Source organism: Bufo gargarizans, chromosome 2, assembly GCF_014858855.1.
Source record: "Bufo gargarizans isolate SCDJY-AF-19 chromosome 2, ASM1485885v1, whole genome shotgun sequence".
Lineage (NCBI taxonomy): Eukaryota > Metazoa > Chordata > Amphibia > Anura > Bufonidae > Bufo > Bufo gargarizans.
Window position 1 is genome coordinate 393156716 of NC_058081.1, and position 20493 is coordinate 393177208.

Genomic DNA, 20493 nt, shown 5'->3' on the forward strand with positions numbered 1-20493 from the left:
TTCACATTAGCGTTTTTCTTTTCCGGGATAGAGTTCTGTCACAGGGGCTCTATACCGGAAAAGAACTGATCAGGCATATCCCCATGCAGTGAATATGCACAAAGAAAAGTCCAGCTCACCCAATTATTCCACCACCTGCGTGCACGGAAAAGGCCGGCAAGCCCATATATTCTTGATATGAAAGCACAATGAAATTCCAGCACTCACGATTTTGGTAGCTAAAATCTTCGTCTTTTATTCAGGCAGTAGACATATAAACAGGACATCCACCCACAAGTGCAGCAACCTTGACGCGTTTCGAACAGTAGTTCTTAGTCGTAACAATGAGCAGTGTCTCCACTGGCACCTTTATACCAGTCTGTACTAAAATGTAATTGCTTTTCCCCTCCACCTGAGGGGTGGGGGAGTGTAGGAGGCAGGGAACACTTTAACCTCTTGTTTTCCAGGTGAGGCACTGCTCATATGTTTCACAATAGAAAATTCATGCATCTATACAAAGTCACTGATTATTACAAAAATTTGTGTTGAAAAATAACCATTGAATAAAAACAGTGAACATATTAAAATTGTCAAAGAATGTCAATTGTCAGGATAGCATCAGAACACCATATTGGTTATATATAGCCAACTTATTTGTATGGATCCACATATATTAGTGCTGTGTTGCTAATTCTGGCATGGATCCCTTTTCTCCATTACTGCTCTTGATTGAATTGAAAAAATGCATGCATACATAGCTATGATGAAAGGAAATGTGAAAAAACAGGAAAGTCATGAGTTAGTAGAAATACATAAGTTCATTTTTCTTATTGAGGCCATTTGGATGTCTGGTATTCAACTTAAAAATCCAAAAAGCCTCTCTGAGTCTCACTAAACGTTTAAAATCTCCTCCTCTGTTAGGTAATTTCACCTGTTCAATTGCAAAGGCTTTGAAATTGCGCACCTGGCTTTCGTGTTTACTAATAAAATGTTTAGCCGCATTGGATGTGTTCACACTATGCGGATTTTTTATGTAGTTGAGGTGCTCCAGAATTCGGACCTTAAATTTTCTAGTGGTACATCCCACATATAACATGTCACAGGCTATACATTTTATGATATATACCACCCCCATAGAATTACAATTAATATAAGATTTGATTGGATATATGTGTGAATTATTCGCATCGTGAAAAGTTTTGGTATTTACTGCGTATGTACAAGTGCGGCAGCGCAAACTTCCGCATTTAGTGAAACCCTTGTATATAAGCCAGGGATCCCGTTTATATTTGTTTCGATGTATATACATGGAGGGTGATAAATCATTCCCTATAGTTCTTGGCCGTCTTGACACAATTCTACAACCTTGTTTTAGCGCACAGTGCAATATTTCGTCATCATGAAGAATAGGTAAATATTTTTTAATAATTTGTTGAATTTTTTCAAATTGTTTACTGTACGTCAAAACAAGTGTAGGTAAATTATCTTTTTCGTTTTTATTTACATTTATATCTGAACTCTCACTTTTTGATATCTGTTTAGAGATATTTTTATTTTTAGGAGTTGAAAAGAGTAAAGCTTCTCTATTTTTCTTTTTAGTTATAGCTAGGCCTCTGGATATCATCCAGTTTGGATATGCTCTTTGTTTTAATCTATTTATAATAGTTTGAGCCTCTATTTCAAAAGCCGCTGCGGTACTGCAGTTTCTGTAGGCACGTGTGAATTCTCCCACAGGAATTGATTTTATTGTGTGTAGGGGGTGATGGCTATTTGCCCGTAGTAATGTATTTCCTGTTATTTCCTTGCGAGACACTGCTCATTGTTACGACTAAGAACTACTGTTCGAAACGCGTCAAGGTTGCTGCACTTGTGGGTGGATGTCCTGTTTATATCCCCATGCATTCTGAATGGAGAGTAATCTGTTCAGGATGCATCAGGATGTCTTCAGTTCAGTAATTTTGACTGATCAGGCAAAAGAGAAAACCGTAGCATGCTTCGGTTTTATCTCCGGCGAAAAAAACTGAAGACTTGCCTGAATGCCGGATCCGGCATTTTTTTCCATAGGAATGTATTAGTGCCGGATCCGGCATTCAAAATACCGGAATGCCGGATCCGTCCTTCCAGTCTGCGCATGTGCAAAAGAAAAAAAAACGGATCCGTTTTGCCTGATGACACCGGAAAAACGGATCCGGTATTGCAATGCATTTTTCTGACTGATCAGGCATTTTTCAGACTGATCAGGATCCTGATCAGTCTGAAAAATGCCTGATCAGTCAGAAAAAATGACATCCGTTTGCATACAGTTTGCCTGATCAGGCAGTTAGTTCAGGCAACGGAACTGCCTGCCGGAATCAAACAACGCAAGTGTGAAAGTACCCTTAGTGGTCAAAAGTTCGGGTCCCCATTGACTTCAATGGGGTTCGGGTTCAAGTTCGGGTCCCGAACCTGCCGAACACGAACATCCAGGTGTCCGCTCAACTCTACTCATAATCACTAATGGAAATAACTGACCAAACACTGACACCCTTGTTTCCTTTATTAGATGTTTTCTCTGACTATTAAGGCAGGGATACATGCGTCATATGTAGGGATGAGCGAACACGAAGTTCGGTTTCGACGGGTACGGACGAGCTTCGGCTCAAAGTTCGGATTCGGGACCCGAACTAGACCTTAAACCCAAACCCTATTGAAGTCAATGGGGACCCGAACTTTGGGGCACTAATATGCCTGTAAAATAGTCATAGTAAGGGATAGAGGGCTGCAAAAGGACAATTGCCCTGCAAACAAATTTGACTAGGGAAATGACATAAAATAACATAGAATAGAAAAAGATAAAAAATAATAATCTTGAACTAGGAGGCGGGGGTCAAAGTGGAGTAGGAGATTGAGGAGGCGGTGGACGTGGCGGTGTAGGTATTCAAATTTTTTATAAATTTGGGAAGACCCCAAAACATTGTTAAATAGAAAAGAGAATGCAAAGAGAAAATGCAGTGGAATATAACAATGGCTCGGTGAGGCCGGTATACTTGTCTATTCAGCAAGAGGTACGGACAAGTCCTGTAGGATCCATGCCTGGTTCATTTTATTGAACGGGAGCTTCTACATATTGGCTGTGGACAGGCGGATGCGCTTGTCTGTGATCAGCCCCCCTGCCGTAATAAACACACGTTCGGACAATACACTGGCCGCAGGGCAAGCCAGCACCTCCAAGGCGTAAAGGGCAAGCTCAGGCCATGTGCCCAATTTGGAGACCCAGAAGTTGAATAGGGCAGACCCATCAGTCAGTACGTGTAGGCGTGTGAACACGTACTGTTCCACCATGTTGCTGAAATGCTGCCTCCTGCTAAGACGTTCCGTATCAGCTGGTGGTGCAGGTTGTTGTGGCGTGCTGACAAAGCTTTTCTACATTTTGGCCATGCTAACCCTCCCTTCTGAGGTGCTGGTGGTGCCCTAGCTGTGTTGGCAACTTCTTCCTCCTCCTCTGTCTTTGCCTTGTGCTTCCACTGAGCCCCTGCTGTCAGGTAGGAATGCCATCAGCAGCACATCTACCAGCATGTGCTTGTACTCGCACATCTTCTGATCACACTCCAGTGATGGAATTAAGGATAGCACATTGTCCTTGTAGTGGGGATCCAGCAAGGTGGCCACCCAGTAATCAGCACTGGTTAGAATGTGGGTAACTTGGCGGTCGTTGTGCAGGAACTGCGACATGTAGTCCCTCATGCGTGCCAGGCTGCCCAGAGGCAAAGACAAGCTGTCCTCTGTGGGAGGTGTATTGTCTGTGTCTTCTGTATCCCCCCAGTCATGCTCCATTGATGCCCATGAGCTGCTTTTGGTGCCACCCTGCTGTGAACACGAGGCCTCCTCATCCTCCTCCTCCTCCTCCTCATCCTCCTCATCCTCCTCCTCATCCTCCTCCTCATCCTCCTTATCCTCCTCATCCTCCAGAACTGTTCCCTGGCTGGGCAGTTGTGTACCTGGCCTCTCTGTTGGTGCAGGAACCCACCCTCCGAGCTACTTGTGAATGACTGGCCTGATAACCATGGAAATGATCCCTCTTCCTCCTCTGCCACATCTTCTTCTATCATTGCCCGAAGTGCTTTTTCAAGGAGACATAGAAGTGGGATAGTAACGCTGAGGATGGTGGCATCGGCACTGGCCATGTTAGTGGAGTACTCGAAACAGCATGACACGGCACACACAGCCCGCAAGGAGGCCCACTCGTTGGTGGTCAAGTAGTGCTGTTTCGCGAAGCGACTCACCCATGCGTGCTGCAGCTAAAATTCCACTATCGCTGCTGCTTGCACAGTCTCTCCAGCATGCGCAAGGTGGAGTTCCACCTTGTGGGCACGTCGCATATGAGGCGGTGAACGGGAAGGCCGAAGTTACACTGCAGCGCTGACAGGAGAGCAGCTGCAGGGTGAGAACGTCGAAAGCGCGAACAAATGACCCGCACTTTCTGCAGCAGCTCTGACATATCGGGGTAATTTTTCAGGAACCTCTGCACCACCAATTTCAGCACATGCGCCAGGCAAGGGATGTGCGTCAAACCGGCTAGGCCCAGAGCTGCTTCGAGATTTCGCCCGTTATCGCAAACCACCAGGCCGGGCTTAAGGCTCAGTGGCACAAACCACTCATTGGTCTGTTGTTCCATGCCCGTCCACAGCTCCTGCGCGGTGTGCGTTTCCCCCCCCCCCCCCAAACAGATGAGTTTCAAAACAGCCTGCTGTTGTTTCCCCCTGGCTGTGCTGAAGTTGGTGGTGAAAGTGTTACGCTGATCGGATAAGGAGGAAGTGGAGTAGGAGGAAGCAACAGGAGGCAAAGAGAAGAGTATTGCCAAACTGCTGTCTGCCTCAGGCCCAGCCACCACTGCATTTACCCAGTGTGCAGTTAGGGAGATATAATGTCCCTGCACGTGCTTACTGGTCCACATATCTGTGTAACTTGCCACAGATGGTGTCGCGCAGTACACACCTAATTTTGTCCACTTGGTTGTGCAGGGCAGGGGTGGCTCGCCTGGAAAAGTAGTGGCGACTTGGAACCACGTACTATGGGACAGCCACTGCCATGAGGTTTTTAAAAGTATCCGTCTCCACCAGATGGAATGACAGCATTTCAAAGGCCAGGAATTTTGAAATGCTGGCATTCAGGGCCAGGGATCACGGGTGGGTAGGGGGGTATTTCCTCTTTCTCTTCAGTATTTGGGAGATGGACAGCTGAACGCTTCCATGGGACAGTGTGGAGATGCTTGGTGATGGAGGTGGTAGCATTGTTGCCACATCATCTGTTTGCAGGGTGGCAGGTACCAATGTCACTCCAGAGGCGAAGGAAGAGGCCAAAGGAGAGCAAAGTAGGGCAAGCCCTCCACCCCACTTCCTGTCAGGGTCATGTGAGAACTCTTCATCTTCCTACATACACACCGTTTTAGTGGATTTGTCCAAAATGAGCCTGGAAACATTTGGGTTTGTCTGCCGTCCGACAAATAGCAAAGTTCGCTCATCCTTACAGCACATTATACTAAAAAAACAAATTTAATCGGTCGATGAAAAATCCCTTTGGGAATTAAAATAAAAGTAGATTAAATAAAAAAATGTATAACAGGACACAAATAAAGTGAAGCTGGCACCACCTAAACCTAAGTTTTTCAGATTTTTTTTTTTTTTTTATATCTGAAAAACTATTAGACCTCTATTTAAACCAGGAGCGTACATAGAAATCATTGGGCCCCATAGCTAGAATCGGAATTTTACCCCCATGCCCTGCCTTTTCCCCCTTCCACTACCCACTCCTAGCCCCTTGAACTATCAGCAGAGATTGCGGAATGCAACGGTATTTCATATGGTAAACTATCTGTACCCATGCTGGATCCCAACGGACCCCATTATTATTGGAATAGGTGCACTACTGTGGTGGATGCAATCAACAAACTCTAAGCCCTCACACTGATGTTAAAATGAGACTTTAGCCAATATATCCTTGTATTAAGGACATACTGGAGCTGCACCCCGTCAAGGTATCTCCAGTGGCATGGGACCTAGTGCTAACCTATCTATGCTGCATGAGCGGTACCAGGGGCCAGTGAGCGAATTATGGGAGCGTAAAGTCCAACTTACAGCAAACAGCTCCCAGTTGCCTCCAGTGTGAAACCACACATACAGTGGGAGGAGGGAGGAGGCTGTGAGTCCCACCCATGGCTGACTAATATGACTCAGGACTCACAGGTGCACCTAAATGTTGCCTATGGATGGAAATCAAGGCACATTGAAATTTGGAGTTTATACACCTTCAGGCATGCATATACAAGCTACATGACAAAATAACGTGGTCTTCACAGTCAGGAAATGCTCAACCCCATATGCATCTATACCCAGGGGGAGCAAATCCTGCACATGTGGTTTGTTGGTAATGGCGATCCCCAGCAAAAAATGCTTGCAATGGAGGATGCCCGCAGCGGACCACAAGTACCACAAAGACATCCTACACCAGATAGCAAAATGTGTGGATGTAATTGACTATATGATATAAACATTTACAAGAATAGGTGCAATACTGTGGTGGATGCAATCAACAAAATCTGACTAAACTCTCACACTGATGTTAAAATGAGACTTTAACCAATATATCCTTGTATTAAGGACATACCGGAGCCCACACACCCCGTCAAGGTATCTCAAGTGGCACAGGACCTAACACTAACCTACCTGTGCCGTATGGGCAGTACAAGGGGCTGGTGGGCGTAGTATGGGAGAGAGTAAGGTCCGACTCACAGCAAACAGCTACCAGTTGCTTACAGTGTGAAACCACACATACAATGGCAGGAGGGAGGAGGCAGTAAATCCCACCCATGGCTGACTAATATGACTCAGGCCTCACAGATGCACCTAAATGTTGCCTATGTATGGAAATCAAGGCACATTCAAATTTGGAGTTTATACACATCCAGGCATACATATACAAACTACATGACAAAATAACGTGGTCGAGGACTTCCGGTTCCGGCGCGTCTATGTAAGGAGGCGAGAAGAGAGAGCTCCGTCTCCCCGGACTCTAACAGCGGGTGTAGCCGAGACCCGGGGCTTCACCACCCCGATTATTTAACTCCCCGAGCTAACGGGAGGTTGATGGAGAAATTTGTGGTGCGCAGTGGCGCCCCGCTGGCCAGTTCACCTCTCCCGCCGCGTGATCTGTCGGAGCTCCAGAGAGCAAGATGGCCGACGCTAAGAAGAGGACGACTCGCTCGTCTTCTCATCCCTCCCAGTCACAAGAGACGGAAGAACTACCACATACACAGCCGGATGGTGAGCAACAGATTGGAGGTCTGGAATCCTCCTGTAAAGAAATGGACATAGCGGTGGCAAAATTGCTGGCGCCGGACATAAAGGCCACCCTGGAAGCCACCATAGCAACTTCCTTACAGCAGCTGCAAGCCACGGTGACCCAACATACAGCGCAGGTACAAGACCTGGAGCAAAGAATGGGCATTATGGAAGACGAGCTGGACAAAGCTCATACCCAGCTTAGAGAAATCTTACATTCTAATAAGGCGCTCCGGGACAAAGTCGAGGACTTAGAGAACAGGTCCCGCAGAAGCAACCTGCGTATTATTGGCCTGCCGGAAAATATTGCAGCACACCAGTTAGCCCGCATATGCTCTGACGAACTGCCACAAGCGCTGGGCCTTCAGACCCCGGCAACGGTCGAGAGGGCACACAGAATTGGCCCGCCGCAAGACAACATGGAGGGCGAACCACCGAGGAGGCCCACAACGACAATAGTGAAATACCTCAAATATGCGGATAAGGAGGCCATACTGCACAAATATAGAAGGCTAAAACAGCCGCTTAAATTGCGTGGTCACCAGATCTTAATCTTTGGGGACTATTCCATGGAAGTTTCCAAGAGGAGGAGAGCTTTCTCCCAAATATGTACCCAGCTAGTCCACAAGAAGATAAAATTTGCGCTGATTTACCCGGCGATAATGAGAATTTTCAGGAAAGATGGCAGAGTGGACACTTTCCACACACCCATGGATGCAGCGGACGCCTTGGAAAACTGCGATTCACTAAATCATGGAGTCGCTTAGTGGAAGAAACACACCGCCACGAGGAAGCCACTTGGAGAATAGACGTAACAAGCGGTCATCAGTGTCGCCTGCAGTGTCTCCGAGATGAAGGGGATATCCTGGCTCCAGCCCAGAATGGGGATAACTGCACGGTATCGTATGAGAATCATGGAGAACAGTGACTGCAGAAAGTTGTAATGGAGCGAGCGGCTCACGTGCGGAAAGGACGATGTAAGAAATAATTTACATGTGCTGAGTATGTTTAGTGGAGGGGGGGAGAGGTTGTCAAGTTTATTTCCATGTATATGTTCATGTCCGGGGAGGGAAGGGCGTTGGCTGAGGATAATGTTGGAGAAGAACGACTCTGGGCAGGGGAACTGCAGCGATCCAGCCCAGGTCGAGGCGAAAAAAGGGAAGTCCAATGAAGTATTGACTTGCTGGTTGAACACTCACAAGTCTTTCAGAGAAGAATATGTTCATATATTCACGGGGGAAATGTTGGGGGGGGGGATTTTGTTAGCGGTTTTATGTGATGTCATGACTTACAATACCACTCACTGGCCTTCTGAATTACCACCTATCGAGAATCAGCCTCCCACAGGCACCTCTTTTCTGATATCATTTATCCAGCTTAAATTATGAAATTGGTTTCTTGGAATGTAAGAGGGTTGAGATCCCCTCATAAAAGGATTATGGTCTTGCGCCACCTCAAGAAATTACATGCCGATATAGCTTTGATTCAGGAAACACACCTGGGAGGCTGATTTTTGGCACATGCAACGCATGTGGGTGGGACAAATTTACGGTTCCCCTTCAGATGGGAGGAAAGCGGGGGTGATGATCTTAATACACAAGAAGCTTAGATGTGATGTTTTATCGACTGACAGAGATGATAGGGGCAGACTACTGAAAATTGTTCTGGATACGGATGTAGGCAGGCTGACACTGTTTAATGTTTACAGACCCAACTCTTTGCAACCCAGTTTTTTTTCTGAGCTGGAATTGAAAGTCTTGCAGGAGGGTCTAGGAAACACGATACTGATGGGAGACTTGATCGCAGTCCATAATATCCAGGAGGACTGCAGGCGGGGGGTTGCTACAAATTTACAGCGACGGGGAACAACCGTGCAGAGAATGACGCTTGAGCCCTTTTTGCAGTCCACGACCCTGATAGATATATGGAGGCATTTGAACCCAACGGACCAGGAGTTTACCCATTTCTCTTCCGCTCATCAGTCTTGGTCTCGAATAGACTATGCACTAGTCTCGCCAAGACTGACGGGGAGAGTACAGAGAGCAGAGATACTAGATATGTTAATATCCGACCATGCCCTGGTGTCATTATCTCTATTGCAGAATACACCTAGAGGGACAGACTACATATGGCGCATGTCTAGCTATTTGGCCACGGATGAGGAATTTCTCCTTCAATTAAAGGGGTGGTGGTGGGATTTTGTAACTACCAATGGGGTGCACCAAGACAACCACAGCCTATTTTGGGACACGGCCAAAGCAGTAATTAGGGGGCGAATAATATCATACACCGCGGCTAAAAAGAAAAAACGGGCAAAAAAATTGGGCATAGCGACAGGAGAGGTACGGAGTAAATACACTGCCTTCCTAGCCAACCCAACGGAACTTAATAAAACTCAATGGGTCACAGCTAAACACAATTATGATTTTTATGTGGAACAGAGTTCAAAACTGAACATGGACCATAAGACGGCCCATTTATTTAAATTTGGAAACAAGGCAGGAAAGATGTTATCTAACTTGGCTAAGCCTTGGGCACCTAGAGCCAATATTAGACGCATATTAAGTACATCAGGAAATAGGATTTCTGACCCAAAGGGAATAGTGGATTGTTTTGGGCAATTTTATGCTACCTTGTACGGTCAAACAGAATATGATAGCAACAGAGCTGAGGAACTATTATCTAAGACCTCACTCCCGTGCCTTACAGAAGAAATGCGAACCCATTTTAATGCGCAGATTACGGAAGATGAGGTCAAAGCTACTATAAAATCACTTACAAATGGGAAAGCCCCGGGCCCAGATGGGTTCGGAGCGGACTTTTATAAAGTACTCAAAGAGGAAATTACCCCCTTTCTAACTTCATTGTTCAATAACTGCCTGGAAGGACGGGGTATCATGCCGTCTGGAAACTTAGCACATATCAAACTTATCCCTAAGCCAGGCAAAGATGTAGAACAGCCTGCCTCATACCGGCCAATCTCCTTGATAAATCAGGACCTTAAAATATTGACCAAGCTGCTAACTAATAGATTGGCGCAATATATGCCACATCTTATAGGGACACACAAAGTAGGATTTATAAAAGGTAGGGCGGCGGTGACAAATATCCGATCGGTCTTGGTTGCGCAGGATTATATCCATCATAGCCCTAAGCACCTTGGAGGGAGCTCTGCCTTGTTATCTGTCGATGCGGAAAAGGCATTTGACACTGTAAACTGGAACTGGCTATGGAGATCCATGACTGCCTTTGGTATAGAGGGAAGTTTTAAAACGTAGGTAGAGAGTATATACCAAGCCCCACAAATTCAGGTCAGCACACCTGGCTTTTTGTCGAGCTCTTTTCGGCTTGGCAGAGGAACGAGGCAGGGCTGCCCTCTATCCCCCCTTCTTTTTAATCTGGCCCTGGAACCACTAGTGCAACACCTGTTCCAATCTGACATCTTTAAAGGGATCTGGATAGGAAGGAAAGAACTTAAATTAATTTGCTTTGCTGACGATATACTTTTATTTATAGATTCCCGCACCTTCACCTTCAAAAGATCCTAGACACTTTTGAATATTTTGGGGGGACCACGGGATATAAAATAAATGTTACCAAGAGCCAATTGTTATACCTAGATAAGAGGGGACCTCAAACTCAACTACAACAAAACGTATGTGGAGTGGAAGTGGTACCACACTATTTGACCTACCTGGACATTAAAATAGGACGGAGCCCATCTTCTCTATATAAGCTAAATTATGATCCCTTAATTAGAAAGATAGAGGGGGAGCTGGAAAAATTGGCCAAATTACCCCTTTCACTCTTTGGCAGAGCTCACCTCTTGAAAATGGTGAGTTTTGCAATACTACTCCATCCTATCCAGACGATACCCCTTTTGTTAACGCATATCGATGTTAATGGGATCCAGCGAGCATTTGTGCATTTCCTTTGGCAGGGTAAGCGACCTAGAATCGCATATGACAAACTGTGCCTCACCAAATGGGAGGGTGGACTTCAGATGCCGTCCATCAGAAGATATAATTTAGCCTCCTTGTTTAGGCACGCTAGGGACTGGTTGAAAGGGACCTCGCATTTTTCTAATACCCCCCTGGAAAGTGAAATGGTAGCACTTTGGGATTTAATAGCTCTTTTACACACTAGAGTGAGAGACCTCCCTATGCCACTCAAGAACTACGTAGTGCTGAGGGATACCCTGGCCGCATGGCGGAATATACGAAAGTTGTATAAACTACCCATGTATATTACTTCATATATGCCATCATGGACTCTCCCTGCATTCCAGGAAGGCAGGCGTTCAAGCTTATTCCAGCTGTGGAAGAGTAAAGGAATACTTACATTACAGCACCTATTGAGCGACGGGGGTACTGAACTCCTCACATGGCCCGCTGTTCAATCTAAATACCAGATTCCTGCCTCCCATTTTTTGTCGTACAAGCAAATACATTCCTACTGTGTGGCCCAATCAGCGAAATTAGGTGACTCTGAGAGATTAACTTGGTTCAGAGCCGTGGTGGGAACTCAGGACTTCTCGTTATTGGATCTCTATGGGAGAATGCAGAACATTCTATCTACTCCATTAGGTGAGACAGTATATAAGAGGTGGGAGGAGGAATTAGGGGGCGACAGTCACTTCCATGTTGAGAGATAGGATGGAGAGAGTGAGACAGGCGATAGCCAGCGAAACGTGGAGGGAGATGCACTTTAGGATACTACACAAGGCAACGTACGCCTTTGATCTGACCTATAGGGATGCACCAGCGCACTACTTGAGATGGTGCCGCAAATGCCTACAGCAAAAAGCTAACCTGCTACATGGTTTATGGCATTGCCCCAATTTAAAGCCTTTATGGGAGGAAACCGTTGAGTATATCCAGCAGGTATGGGGGATAAAGCCACAGTTGACACCTTTACACTGCATTTTCCACTACATACCACTAGATGACAAAGGCGAAATATCCCACTCAACTCAAGTTAAGGGCATCCATTTGTTCCTTCTAGCAGTTACAAAGACTATACTCAGGCACTGGATGCACCCCACGGTTCCCACACTTCAGGAGACGATGGGGGCGATGAAATATATTATGTACTTAGACAGACTGGAGGTGGAACATAGCAAAGAAATGTCTGCAAAACAATTTTTCAGTACATGGAAAAGGTTTATTGTGCATTTGCTGACAATAGAAGAAAAAACAGAGGTAGTCATGCCCTTCGTGCACACACGATGGTACCTAGAAGGGAAATTGAAGGGGACGTTAGACGGATTAGAGGTAATTTAGGGCCTAAAAGTGGGGGACGTTAATATATGGCACCGTTCAGTACTTTATGCTATAATGACTTGGAAGTAAATTGCCCGAGAGTACTTCTGGGATACATTGTCATGACATTGTAAGTTGGGAAACAGTTGGGGTCGGGAGGGTGGGTCTGTTTATTATCTGGGGGGGGGACTTTATAAAAGAAAATGGAAAATTCGGAAATATCTTCATATATGTCCAATGTGCTTTAATTTTACCTTTGTCGCTCATGCCTGCGTGCGCGAGTAAGACATGTGATGTATTGACTGTACATTGCTCATCTTTCCGAAATAAAAATTGTTTAAAAAAATAAAAAAAATAACGTGGTCTTAAGAGTCAGGAAATGCTCAACCCCATATAATGTGCCATAACCCACCCCCTCCCCCATGAGCTACTGCCTGATTCTGTTTTACCCTTACCCCTCCACTCACATTACTGAATGTGCCTTTGTAGCCGTCTGTCTTGTGGCGGAGCACCATCAGGGCCCGGGGAAGATCTCTATAGCACTCGGCTGGAGTCTGTAATGGTGATATTGCTGTATTAGGTCAGGTCCAGAAACGTCAGTCAGGTCACAGTAATACATGTGTTGACAGAGGAACAGGAACGGGAGAGGTACTTTGAATCCAGAGGGAAGAAAAAAGCAGTCTGGTTTGAGAGCTGCACTTATACAAGCAGACAAACAAGAGTTTGTGAGTAGGGTTGAGCGAACCTGAACCGTAAAGTTTGGGTTCGTATCGAACTTTAGGGCTTTTTGTACCCGGACCCGAACCCCAACATTTTCGTAAAAGTTTGGGTTCGAGTTCGGTGTTCGGCTATTTAATGGCGCTTGTTGAAAGGCTGCGGGACAGTCAATCAACAAGCGTTTAACTAGTGTGCCCTTAGAAGCCATCACAGCCATGCCTACAAATGGCATTGATGTGATTGGCCAAGTGCAGCATGTGACCCAGCCTCTATATAAACTGGAGTCACATAGTGCCACATGTCACTCTGCTCCTACTAGTTGTAGGGATAGGATGCTGCTGCTGTGAGGGAGAGTTTAGGAAAGATTTTTGTTTTGGGGGTGCAGTGCAACATTTTTGTACCCTGCCCTGAGCCCAGTGAGACTGAAAAAAAAAATGTAATCCGTCTGTTAGTTAGGTGGGTGTCGGTGGCCATTTTGTGCAACAGCAGTCCACCAGCACTGCATATGTGCCAGGGACAATCATTTAATCCTGTTCTTGTAGATCAATGGCCGACATATACCCATTTTTAAAGTGCACCTGCACTGCATATGTGCCAGGGGAAGGGAAAATAAATTGATATCCAATGACTGTCTAATATACCTCCAGCCACGTAATCACTTGATGTTTTCTGTCCGGTGAATGCCTAATGGTTGGGGCCTGTACTCCCGAGGTCTAAAAAGAAAATTTTCTAGGCTCTGGAAGGGCACTTTTTTTTGACCGTTTCCCTTTTAAGATGCATAAAAATGGCCCTTGATGAAAAAAAAAAAAAAAAGAGGGAATTTTTGCCATTGATCCCCCTCTAGTATGTCACTGTCTATGTTGTGGGACGATTTGTGCACTTCTAGTAAGTATTTGGTGGCTGCAAATATCGCCTGCTATTAAAGTGAATGGGGCTCACCACGAACTTGCGGTTCGCGAACATTTGATAGCGTTAGCCCGATCACGTTCGCGAATCATCCTGGCCGATGTTCGTCCATCACTAATCATAATGTTCCCCAAAATAAATTTGCTAAGCTGATACTGTGCCTGTGTGCCCCACACAGTAATAATGCTCCCCAAAGTCCCTCCAATAGAAATAATTATCTGCCAGAGAACACTTAGTGTTAACAGTGCCCCCACAATATGTACCCATACTAGTAATCATGTTCCCCATCATCCCCCAGTAGTGACAATTCTCCTTATAATGTGTGCTAGTAGAAAAATACCCCCTTACAATGTGCACCAGTACATAAAATACCAGACCCTTATATCAGATACTCAGATCAGACCCCCATATCAAACCTGAGATAAGACTCCCCATATCAGATCCTCAGATTAAACCCCCATATCAGATCCTCAAATCAACCACCAATATCAGATCCTCAGATCCCCATATCAGATCCTCATTCATCAAACATCAGATGAGACCCTCATCAGATCTCCATGTTAGACCCCTATTTTATCAGATCTTCAGACCCCCATGTCAGATCTTCAGAACCCCTTATCAGGTCCTCAATAGAGTTAAGCGAACACCTGGATGTTCGGGTTCGAGAAGTTCGGCCGAACTTCCCGAAAATGTTCGGGTTCCGAACTCGACCCGAACTTCGCCCCGAACCCCATTGAAGTCAATGGGGACCCAAACTTTTTGGCACAAAAAAGTCTGTAAAATAGCCCAGGAAAGGGCTAGAGGGCTGCAAAAGGCAGCAAAATGTAGGTAAATCCCCTGCAAACAAATGTGGACAGGGAAATTAATTAAAAAATACAATAAAAAATTAAACAATATCAATTGGAGAGAGGTCCCATAGCAGAGAATAAGGCTTCATGTCACCCACCACTGGAACAGGCCACTGTCAGATATTTTTAGGCCCTGGCACCCAGACAGAGGAGAGAGGTCCCCTAGCAGAGAATCAGGCTTCATGTCATAGCAGAGAATCAGCCTTCATGTCACCTACCACTGGAACAGGCCACTGTCAGATATTTTTAGGCCCTGGCACCCAGACAGAGGAGAGAGGTCCCATAGCAGAGATTCAGGCTTCATGTCATAGCAGAGAATCAGGCTTAATGTCATAGCAGAGAATCAGGCTTCATGTCACCCGACACTGGAACAGGCCACTGTGAGATATTTAGGCCCTGGCACCCAGACAGAGGAGAGAGGTCCCATAGCAGAGAATCGGGCTTCATGTCATAGCAGAGAATCAGGCTTCATGTCATAGCAGAGAATCAGGCTTCATGTCACCCAACACTGGAACAGGCCACTGTCAGATATTTTTAGGCCCCGGCACCCAGACAGAGGAGAGGTTCATTCAACTTTGGGTTGCCCCGCAATATAATGGTAAAATTAAAAAGAAGATTGAATGAGGAAGTGCCCTGGAGTACAAGAATATATGGTTAAGAGGAGGTAGTTATAAATGTCTAATCTGCAAAAGGGATTGACAGGTCCCGTGGGATCCATGCCTGGTTCATTTTTATGAACATCAGCTTGTTCACATTGGCTGTAGACAGGCGGCTGCGTTTGTCTGTAATGACACCCCTTGCTGTGCTGAATACACGTTCAGACAAAACGCTGGCCGCCGGACAGGCCAGCACTTCTAAGGCATAAAAGGCTAGCTCTGGCCACGTGGACAATTTAGAGACCCAAAAGATGAATGGGGCCGAACCATCAGTCAGTACGTGGAGGGGTGTGCACACGTACTGTTCCACCATGTTAGTGAAATGTTGCCTCCTGCTAACACAGTCCGTATCAGGTGGTGGTGCAGTTAGTTGTGGCGTGGTGACAAAACTTTTCCACATCTCTGCCATGCTAACCCTGCCCTCAGAGGAGCTGGCCATGACACAGCTGCGTTGGCGACCTCTTGCTCCTCCTCTGCCTTCGCCTTGGGCTTCCATTTGTTCCCCTGTGACATTTGGGAATGCTCTCAGTAGCGCGTCTACCAATGCTTGTACTCGCACATCTTCCTATCACGCTCCAGTGCAGGAAGTAAGGTGGGCACATTGTCTTTGTACCGGGGATCCAGCAGGGTGGCAACCCAGTAGTCCGCACACGTTAAAATGTGGGCAACTCTGCGGTCGTTGCGCAGGCACTGCAGCATGTAGTCGCTCATGTGTGCCAGGCTGCCCAGAGGTTAGGACAAGCTGTCCTCTGTGGGAGGCGCATCGTCATCCTCCTCTGTTTCTCCCCAGCCACGCACCAGTGATGGGCCCGAGCTGTGTTGGGTGCCACCCCGCTGTGAACATGCTTCATCCTCATCCTCCTCATCCTCGTCCTCCTCGTCCTCCAGTAGTGGGCCCTGACTGGCCACATTTGTACCTGGCCTCTGCTGTTTCAAAAAACCTCCCTTCGAGTCACTTCGAAGAGACTGGCTTGAAAGTGCTAAAAATGACCCCTCTTCCTCCACCTCCTCCTCCTGGGCCACCTCCTCTTCCGTCATCGCCCTAAGTGTTTTCTCAAGGAGACATAGAAGTAGTATTGTAATGCTGATAACGGTGTCATCGCCACTGGCCATGTTGGTGGAGTACTAGAAACAGCACAACAGGGCACACAGGTCTCGCATGGAGGCCCAGTCATTGGTGGTGAAGTGGTGCTGTTCTGCAGTGCGACTGACCCGTGCGTGCTGCAGCTGAAACTCTACTATGGCCTGCTGCTGCTCGCACAGTCTGTCCAGCATGTGCAAGGTGGAGTTCCACCTGGTGGGCACGTCCCATATGAGGCGGTGAGAGGGAAGGCCGAAGTTACGCTATAGCGCAGACAGGCGAGCAGTGGCAGGATGTGAACGCCGGAAGCGCGAACAGACGGCCCGCACTTTATGCAGCAGCTCTGACATGTCGGGGTAGTTGTGAATGAACTTCTGCACCACCAAATTCAGCACATGCACCAGGCAAGGGATGTGCGTCAAACCGGCTAGTCCCAGAGCTGCAACGAGATTTCGCCCATTATCGCACACCACCAGGTCTCCCAAACATATGAGTTTCAGAATGGCCTGCTGACGTTTACCCCTGGCTGTGCTGAAGTTGGTGGTGAAGGTGTGTGGCTGACTTGATGAGCAGGTGGAAGAAGAGGAGGCGGAAGCCGAGTAGGAGGAGGAGGAGGCTACAGGAGGCAAAGAATGTTGCCTGCGAACCTTGGCGGCGGAAGGACGTGCGCCAAACAGCTCTCCGCCTGGGGCCCAGCCGCCACTACATTTACCCAGTGTGCAGTTAGGGAGATATAGCGTCCCTGGCCGTGCTTACTGGTCCACGTATCTGTGGTTAGGTGGACCTTGCCACAGATGGAGTTGCGCAGTGCACACTAGATTTTATCGGATACTTGGTTGTGCAGGGAAGTCACGGCTCTCTTGGAGAAGTAGTGGCGGTTGGGAACAACATACTGTGGGATAGCAAGTGACATGAGCTGTTTGAAGCTGTCTGTGTCCACCAGCCTAAATGACAGCATTTCATAGGCCAGTAGTTTAGAAATGCTGGCATTCAGGGCCAGGGATCGAGGGTGGCTAGGTGGGAATTTACACTTTCTCTCAAATGTTTGTGAGATGGAGAGCTGAACGCTGCCGTGTGACATGGTGGAGATGCTAGGTAACGGAGGTGGTGGTGTTGGTGGTACATCCTCTGTTTGCTGGGTGTCAGGTGCCAACGTTTCTCCCGAGGCGGAGGAAGAGGCCGAGGCGGCAGCAGCAGAAGAGGTAGCAGGGGGTGCCTGAGTGAGTTCCTTGTTTTTAAGGTGTTTACTCCACTGCAGTTCATGCTTTGCATGCAGATGCCTGGTCATGCAGGTTGTGCTAAGGTTCAGAACGTTAATGCCTCGCTTCAGGCTCTGATGGCACAGCGTGCAAACCACTCGGGTCTTGTCATCAGACATTGTTTGAGGAACTGCCACGCCAGGGAACTCCTTGAAGCTGCCTTTGGGGTGCTCGGTCCCAGATGACGGTGGCCAGTAACAGGCAAACTCTCTTGGCGGCGGGTGTTCTGCTTTTGCCCCTTGCTCCCTCTTTTGCTACGCTGTTGGCTCGGTCTCACCACTGCCTCTTCCTCTGAGATCTTAAAGTCAGTGGCACGACCTTCATTGCATGTATGGTCTAGGACTTCATCGTCCCCTGCATCGTCTTCCACCCAGTCTTCCTCTCTGACCTCCTGTTCAGTCTGCACACTGCAGGAAGACGCAGCAGTTGGCACCTGTGTTTCATCATCATCAGAGACATGCTGAGGTGTCCTCATGTCCTCATCATCAGGAAACATAAGTGGTTGTGCGTCAGTGCATTTTATGTCTTCCACCGCTGGGGAAGGGCTAGGTGGATGCCCTTGGGAAACCCTGCCAGCAGAGTCTTCAAACAGCATAAGAGACTGCTGCATAACTTGAGGCTCAGACAGTTTCCCTGATATGCATGGGGGTGATGTGACAGACTGATGGGCTTGGTTTTCAGGTGCCATCTGTGCGCTTTCTGCAGAAGACTGGGTGGTAGATAATGTGAACGTGCTGGATCCACTGTCGGCCACCCAATTGACTAATGCCTGTACCTGCTCAGGCCTTACCATCCTTAGAATGGCATTGGGCCCCACCAAATATCGCTGTAAATTCTGGCAGCTATTGGAACCTGAGGTAGTTGGTTCACTAGGACGTGTGGTTGTGGCAGAATGGCCACATCCTCTCCCAGCACCAGAGGGTCCACTAACACCACCACGACTATGTCCGCATCCGCGTCCCTTACTAGATGTTTTCCTCATTGTTACCGGTCACCATAATCAGAAAGAAAAAATTTGGCCCAATGTATTGAATTCAAATTCAGGCCTTTTTTTACAGGTACCTAATGCTATCTGGCTATCTATTTAGGTACCGTATTACACTAATACAGGAACAGCAGTAACCACAGATTTAGCTGAATATAAATTGTAGGCCTAGTTTTTAGGCCCTGGATGACAGGTATCCCTTTTACGGACAGAATTAGACTTGGAAATGCACGGTAGCGTCTGAAGTTAGTGAGGATGACCCTATCAGCACCTTCAATGTAATATACCCTTTTATGGATAGATTTAAACTTGGCCTGCTACAGCAGAAACCACTGATTTAGGGAATTGCTCATTTGGGAATTGAATTTCAACCCAGAACAAAATATATCCTTTGCCAGACAGCAGCCAGTATTACAATTGGCTAGCCACAGCTGAAACACCAGATTTAGGGTACTGCTATTTTGGCAATTGGATTTCAACCCTCAATAAAATAGCAAACACAGCCAAGCCCCTGATGTAGGATATAGCAAAAAAAAAACACTATTGATGGTTAAATGGACTTGGTGGCAGCTTGTGGCTGCCGATCACCCCAGAAAAAAGTAACAGAAAAACAGTCTGGGCAGCCTAAAAACATTGAGCAATTAACTAGCAGAAGTTGAATGATACACAGCTGTAGATCAATCACTTCATTAAGTGTTTTTGATGAGTAAATCCCTGCTTAATCTCGCCCTAACAGCAGCAGCTGCATCCTCTCCCTACACTAATCAGAGCAGAGTGACGTGCGGCGCTACGTGACTCCAGCTTAGAGGCGGGGTCACATGCTGCACTGGCCAATCGCAGCCATGCCAATAGTAGGCATGGCTGTGATGGCCTCTTGGGGCAAGTAGTATGACGCTTGTTGATTGGCTGCTTTGCAGCCTTTCAGAAAGCGCCAAGAAAGCGCAGAACACCGAACTCTGACTTTTACGTAAATGTTCGAGTCCGTGTCATGAATACCCCAAAATTTGGTACAAACCCGAACTACACAGTTCGGGTTCGCTCATCCCTAGTCCTCAAACACCCTTATGAGAACCTCAGACCCCCATATCAAATACTCAGACCCCATGTCAGATCCTCAGAACCCCATATCAGACCTCAGATTCCCAGACCCCCTTATAAGATCCTCCAACCCCCATATCAGATCCTCAGAACCCCTTATGAGAACCTCAGACCCACATATCAGATCCTCAATCCTCCATATCAGATCCTCAGACCATCACTTCAGATGCTCAGACCCCCATATCAGACCTCAGATCAGACGCAAAATTAATTAACGTACCTCTCCCGTTTCACCACTGCTGTCCATATTGTTCTCTTCTTCAGTCCCCCCTCGCTTCTCTGGGTCCACACAGCACGGTTACCTGACTGTATACAGCATCAGGTAAGAGTGCACCCCTACATCCTGATGCTGTATGCAGTCAGGACAGTGCAACATGGCCTGAAGAA